The sequence below is a fragment of the Eublepharis macularius genome, chromosome 4, assembly GCF_028583425.1.
Source record: "Eublepharis macularius isolate TG4126 chromosome 4, MPM_Emac_v1.0, whole genome shotgun sequence".
NCBI classification, from domain to species: Eukaryota; Metazoa; Chordata; class Lepidosauria; order Squamata; family Eublepharidae; genus Eublepharis; species Eublepharis macularius.
Genome location: NC_072793.1, coordinates 164,199,543 through 164,206,894, shown reverse-complemented (window position 1 = coordinate 164,206,894; position 7,352 = coordinate 164,199,543).

Sequence of the window (7,352 nt, the reverse complement as noted above, 5' to 3'; positions counted from 1 at the left end):
ATGCTACAAACAAATTGGTTAGTCTTAAAGGTGCTACTGGACTCTGGACTCTTTACTATTTTGCGACTACAGACTAACACGGCTAACTCCTCTGGATCGATGCCCTCCCCCAGGCTCTACATCCATCTCTAAGGATTTCCCAACCCTAGAGATGCCATGGTTCAGTGGTAGAGCATCTGCTTGGCACGCAGAAAGCCCTGGCTTCAATCTTCTCTAAGGATCAGCTTGTACGTGATGTGAAAGACCTCAGCCTGAAACCCTGGAGAGTCGCTGCCAGTTTGAATAGACAATACTGACCTTGATGGGCCAGTGGGGTCTGATTCAGTATGAGGCAAATTCATGGGTTCAACCCCGAGTTCCACCATTTTAGAGCCTGTTTTTTCTTATTACTTTTAAAATCTCATGAGGGCCCAACCCTGCTGAGGACTGCAGTGTGGAGGGGTGAAGGGCTCCTGTCCCCCCACAAAGGCATTTTCAAGAGCCAAAACCGCTGTACACAGGGACAAACTACATGAAACAGTGGGAAACAACTTTCCAATATTTTATTGTTGTTTTAGTTTGAATTCAGTGAAGCTGGGTGGTGGAAGGGAGGGTCACATAATAAGGAGAGTCGTGCTGCTGGAGGGGGCATTTTATCCTTCCTGACCGTGCTGTTTTCCTGATCTAAATTGCTCCTCTACAAACTGTTCCCTGCGCAGTATTCTGTGCACATTGAGGAGCCAAAATGGAGGAAATAACCCCCAGCACTATTTCTGGTCAGGAAAAGGTGCTGAGAGGAAGGCCAGAACTCCTCATACCTCACATTGTTGTTCCTACCTCAGTTGGGCTCTTCTTTATTTCTAAACAGACAGTCTGCACAGATGTTGAGAGGCTGTGGGGAGACAAGAGTCAAGCCCTGGATCCTGGACTCGATTCTTTAAAAAATGTAATGTTTAGTTTAGCTCTTAGAATCCTACTCAAGCCTACTCAATAGGGCTTACTCCCAGATAAGTGATTTTAGGATTGCAGTGTCAGGCACCATAATGTATTTTTTAAAATTAAACATAGATAAAGTTTACAAATGTAAAACTCCTGGTTGTAAACTTGGCTTAGCCCAATTGATTCAAAGCTTGCGATATTAAACCTTAAGCTTAAATCCTAGGGATTCCCTAAAAATCTTTAACTGTACAAAACCAATTATTTTAAAAAGATTGGACTATGCTAAAATTCAAAGCTGACCAGAAATGCTTCCCTATTTACTTTCATTTATCTTAGCAGAAAATGTATGAACTGGCTAAATATTTCTTTAACAGTTCCAAAACATCAATGCTCTTTCATGTTACTTAGATGCAATGCGTTACTTTCATCTGAAATGACGGGCTGTTTTAGTAGAATTCCCCCTGAGAAATGTTATTGTACTTATTGTGAAGATCAAGTCAACTCAATTGCTGATATCCTTTCTAGCTGCCCCCATTATCATTCAATTTGCAACCAATATATTACTCCCTGGACTAAATGTTTACAGAACATTTCTGAACAACAGAAACTAAAGATTTTACTATCAGGCAAGATAAAGAAGTGTACATGTGATCTAGCCATATTTATTTATGCAGTTATAAATTGCTTATAAAATACTTGGATGTATGGTTTGTGGGTTTCCTTCCACAGAATGGCCTACCAGAACTGGGGTTTTGGGGTGTTTTTTTGAGCTTTTAGGAGGTCATTTGAGGCCTGGCTGTTTCATAATATCATTATGCTTTTTTAAAAAAAATCCCTGATATACAACAGCCATGCTCCAGGTAGCATGTTTAGGATTTATTACCCCCTCTCCCCCTCCCTCCCCATGGTCCAACCTGAGAGCCTCACATGGGCACCAGGGCAGCAAACCAACACAATGCAATAACAACAACATGAGGACATTATAAAGTCATTAAGTTTTCTTCACAAAAAAGGGCTTGTCTTTGGAAAGGAGGAGAATGGACTTCCCTGTCATGCTAGGAATGACGTCATTCCCAGGATGACGACGATGATGATGATAACAACATTCAATTTATATACCGCCCTTCAGGACAACTTAATGCCCACTCAAAGATGACAAGGAAGTTCTCTGGAGCGCATGAGTGCTTCACGTGCACCCAAAGTAAGTCCTTCAAGTGTGCACATGTAACCCCTGTGAGGTTAATTGGTTTAGCCCAGTGGGGTGGAGTCAGAAGCTAGAGGCAGGCTGCTGAGGAGGAGGCTGTTTGCAAGGGAGCTAAATAAATTATAAGCTCTTATCACCTTGAATAAGGTAATCAAATATTGTATGTAAAATATGATTTAAGTGGTGTTTGTGTATTGTGTGTAGCTGGTGTCACTGGGGTTGTGTTATTTTTGCAGGGCTATAATTCCCAACCAGAAGCCTGAAGCCTGCGGTGCAGCTGCTTCAAATGGATGAGAGAGGACACATCATCACTTCTTGGATGCCTTTTCAAGGACATTGTTGATTTGGAGTTTTTTTGTATGGTTGTACTTAAAAGTTAATTTTTTTGTTAAAGTTGTATTTTATTAATTGTTAAAAAGTTTAAAAGAAAAAAAGTTGTTTTCTTAAAATTTTGTGAAAGTTGCTTTCTAAGCCCCATAGAACCCATGTAAAGAGAAGTTACACACACACCTCCACACACACACCAGTCTCCCAGTTTGGGCTCCATGGGGCCTGTCAACCCTAGGAGAGCCCAATCTGTGAGAAGTGGTCTGGGGGAGGGGGAGGCAGAACAGGGCAGAGGAGAAAAACTGCAAGGAAAATTCTGCACAGTTGAAAAAGCTGGATCAAAACTGCATTGAAAAAATACTTCAGGGAATACGCACAGGCAGAAAATTCAAAGAGAAACATGAAGAGGGACTTAAGCATGCCAAATTCAGAAAAAATCCTGAAGTGGTATGAGGTCAGAACTGCTGGAAATCATCTGTGCAGAAAAGGACTTTGTTTCAAGAAGATCCCAGACGGCACAGCTTGTCGGAGGGGATTTCCTGACATGGAGCTTCAAAAACTGAGCCACAGATTTGTTCAGCTCTTTACCTGAAGTAGATATTGGTGGCATTTTCAGCTTAGAAAGTTCTCCAGAAAAAAAAAATTGAGAGCCTAAATGCACATGACATTTTGTATGCTTGCAGATCCTTATTCCTGTGGGAGGGAACCAAGAGGGCAAAATGCCGGGGCCTCTTTGCTACGTGTGTCCTTCCCCTTCACTGCTGTCTTGCCCTTGTTCTCCTCCCTTCCCCACCCAGCTGCCCGAAGAGCCTGGACTGCTCTCCTGGGGGTGAGGCAGGAAAAGGAAGAGAGGAAATTGATCTAAGGGGGTGGGAAATGGAAGAGGGGAAATTTCCTCAGGCTCCCTTGATGGGGGATGAATCCGGGCAGCAGAGGGGCCAAGGGGAAAGACAAGATGGTGGGAAATTAAATGGGCCTACAGGCTGCCAGACGAGGAAGTGAATACAGGAAACGGTGACAGTGGTTTGGCCTCAGCTTCCTTTCCCCCTTGGCCTCCAAAATATAGAGGAATATATACACCCTTAAGCAGGGCTTTTTTTCTGGGAAAAGAGGTGGTGGAACTCAGTGGGTTGCCCTCGGAGAAAATGGTCACATGGCTGGTGGCCCCGCCCCCTGATCTCCAGACAGAGGGCAGTTGAGATTGCCCTCCACGCCGCTCGACGGCGCAGAGGGCAATCTAAACTCCCCTCTGTCTGGAGATCAGGGGGCGGGGCCACCAGCCATGTGACCATTTTCAAGAGGTTCCAGAACTCCGTTCCACCACATTCCTGCTGAAAAAAAGCCCTGACCTTAAGAGAGAGGTTCCTTCTGATGCCTGTTCTGGGCACCAACTTTTTCCCATACTCACATATAGTGCAAAAATAAGAGCAAAATAAAATATGTCAGGAGTTTTCCCTGGGCTGCTGGAGCTTATGCGGCGATGTATTTAATTAATTTGTTTGTTTTATTGTCAGCCTTTCTCACTGAGATCCAAGATGGATTACACAGTGCAAGTACAATAATGAACAACAAGACATTCAGTGAAACAGATACAATAGGATACAGTAGCAGAAAAGTTGAAAAAAACCATAAAGTTGAGCATAGAGATGAAATCTTTCTGAAACTATAACTAAAATACATGGCATGTTAAGCAACATGGAAACTCCCTAGTAGCACATATTTCCATCAGCATACAGTATCCAATAGCATAGCATATAGTCCCCATCCTTGTCAAAGCATCCCTCTAAGCTATGACACACTCCTATATTCTAGGTAGAAAGCCCTCCGGGAATAATTCAGTTTTGCATCATTTGCAGAAAGCCAGGAGAGTGGGAGCTTTCCTGAACCCCCAAGGCAAGCCATTCCATAAGGTGGGGGCTACCACAGAGAAAGCACATGTACAGGCAGTTGTTGGTTTTGCCCATTTGCGGTGTGGTATCTGCAGAAGGCTATGTTTGGATGAGCGAAGTTCCCACAGTGGAACATAGCGGGAGAGATGGTCTCACAAATATGAGGAGGCGAGGCCATGAAGGGCTTTGAATGTGACAGTGATGACCTTGAATTGAACCTGGTAACTGATGGGAAGGCAATAGAATGACTGCAAAAGGGGAGGGATATGCATGTTCTGCCTAGTTCCTGGGAGCAAACAAGCTTCAGCATTGTGCACCAGCTGGAGTCTCTGAGTCAACTTTGAGGGGTGACCAATGTAGAGTACATTACAGTAGTCTAGTCTCAATGTCACTGTGGTATGAATCCAGGTGGCCAGATCAGCCATGTCAAAGTAGCGGGCCATCTTTCAGGCTAGTCTAAGTTGGGAGAAGGCGTTTGTTTGTTTGTTTGAGCCAGCTGACAGCTGTCATGCAGCACTTAGCATCTCCACTGCATCACCAGGGGGTTTGGTTCTCAGGAAATACAGAGAGCCAGTGTGGTATAGTATGTTACCACATGTGCTCTCCTTCACATGTATCCTAGACACATGTGGACTCTTCTAAAGGTTCCGTGGAATAATAAAAAGGTAAGATGTTCCTGTGTGGCAAGGAAATATCGCAGAGTACCAAAGAAACAAAAGCAGGTTTGGCAGCCTCTAAGCAAGTGGAAGGGATGAGATGACCGCACTTTGGCTAGTGTACCATCAAGGAGCTAGCACAAAATAATATTAAATAAATGATTGTAAAGTACAGGAATCCAGAGCGAATCCAAGATGAGAATCTATGGATTTCCTGGCTCTGACTGAGTGAAGGTGGAGGAGGTTTCCCAGAGAGGCAACAAAAGGCGATTGCACCTGAACAAGAGGAGGCTTCACTCTTGCCTGAGGCAGGCTGGTAGGGATCACTCAGGGCAAGGTCAATATAAGTTAAGCCAGCTCACCTGGCTGCTTGATAGTAATTAGATTTTGTAGTCAGGAGGACTTGCATTTGCTGACAAAATTACATTGATACACCAAGCTGGGTGCCTGGCAGCAGGCAGGCATGGTGGTAACCCATCAGTGAATCAGTCTCCTCCCCAAGGTTTTGGCCACTTGGTAGCCAGCCACTTCGCTGCAAGTTCTCAGGTATCTTCTTCTGGGGGAGAACCTCCAGCCCTTCTTTGATGTGTATATGATAAAGCCCACCTCATCCTCTCTTCTTAAGAAAGTCCAGTTGCACCCGGATGTTCTCCTGGTGTTGCTCAGGATGATTAATCCAAAACATCCCACGTTTGCTACCCCTGCAACTGAAATGGTGTCTGCATTTTTCCTACTGTTTCCAGAGTTCTCCTCTCCCCGTTTAAAGGGACTGAGATGAAACACTACAGCGGCAGCCAGTGCGGTGTAGGAGTTAAAAGTACTAGCCTAAGGTCTGAGAGATCCAGGTTAAAATCCCCACTATACCATTTCGGCAGTCCAAAATCTATTGTATTGACTTACCCTGTGTACCTTATTTATTTATAGCATAAATAATTAGGAAATGATTAATTAAAGTGGAATCATGCAATGGGTTTATATCTAAAATATTGCTTTATGTGAAGAAATGTTTCTTATTTGTAGGTTTGGACTGTGTCGCCCCCAATTTAAAAAGTGTGTTTTAGTTGAGAACAGATAGGAAGAGGAAGAGAAAGCCAGATGCTTTCCAAGCTACACCCAGCCTTGGGCTTTAGTTATACAGATGTGGCCACAAGGCTTTCTGCTAGAAGCTTACCTGTCCAAGTGTGTGGGTGGTTGGGGGCAAAGACTTGGAGGACTAAAATACCAGAAAAGTTTCTTCCTGGAACCTCTAGAAAAAACCTCTCTGAACTGCACTGCTGACCTGCCTAAAGAGTATGCAAAGGAAGAGAATAAAACCTGGCACTGGGAGAGGGGAAGCTGGAAGTTGAAGGAGTGGAGAGCTGGCCCCTTGCAGGTGGCAGCCATTGACCATGTGGAGGCTGGAGGCCTGAACCATGAAAGGTATGAAAACTCTCCAATAAGCTGGAACTTTCTAAGACAGAGAGCTTTCCTAAACAAAAGATCTAGGCATGTACGGCAAAATAGCAGAGGAACTGCAGTTTTACGCTTTTCTTTTTAAGTTCCCTCGTTTGCTTTGGCGCTGTGCTTAGAACACTGAGTGTGAACATTCTTTCCTTTTCTTTAATAAATGATTTTTGATTCTTAAACGCTGGCTGTTTTCCATACCACAAAGACTCCCACTGCTCATCCACACTATCTAAAACAGGTGCCACAGGAAGAGGGTGGTCTGTTGGCAATTGGCTGATCCTCAAGTGGTGCACGAGGGCAGGACACTGGGCATAAGGCAGGGCTCAGAGTGGCAAGCCTTCCTGCCTAGGGTAGTGTGGAGTTTCTTGGCCTTCTCCATAGACAATTCCCACATAGGCCAAGTGGTGGCAGTGGGCAGAAGAGAGGAGCAAAAACCCCTCTGAGTGTGGGAAGACACCCGCTAGGTGGCACACGCCAGGCAGAGGCTTGGACTGCCACTGGTGAATGCCAGACACCCCAGAGGGCAAAGAGGGGCACTGCTCATGGGTCAGTGGGGCTATTCTGCCACGCTTTCAAATATCCTTAACACACCCCACAGTTTCAGGTGGGTAGCCATGTTGATCTGCAATTGAAGAGCAAAATTCTGGTCTAGTAGCACCTTAAAGAAGAAGGTGCTACTGGACCCCAATCTTGTACATCCCACAGTGCTTTGTAGTAGTAATATTGATTTAATTCCCATTCTGATCCATTCTGTGGGCTCCCACATTCATTTTGACTGGGACAGAGGTAATAAAAGTGTGCTATTTAATTTTTTTCAATTCTAAAATAGCATTCTGGTGTGTCTTTAACACATCCCACTGTCTTTTGCCATAATAATGCCCGTTCCGGCAAATTCTGTTCCACCTTTTACAT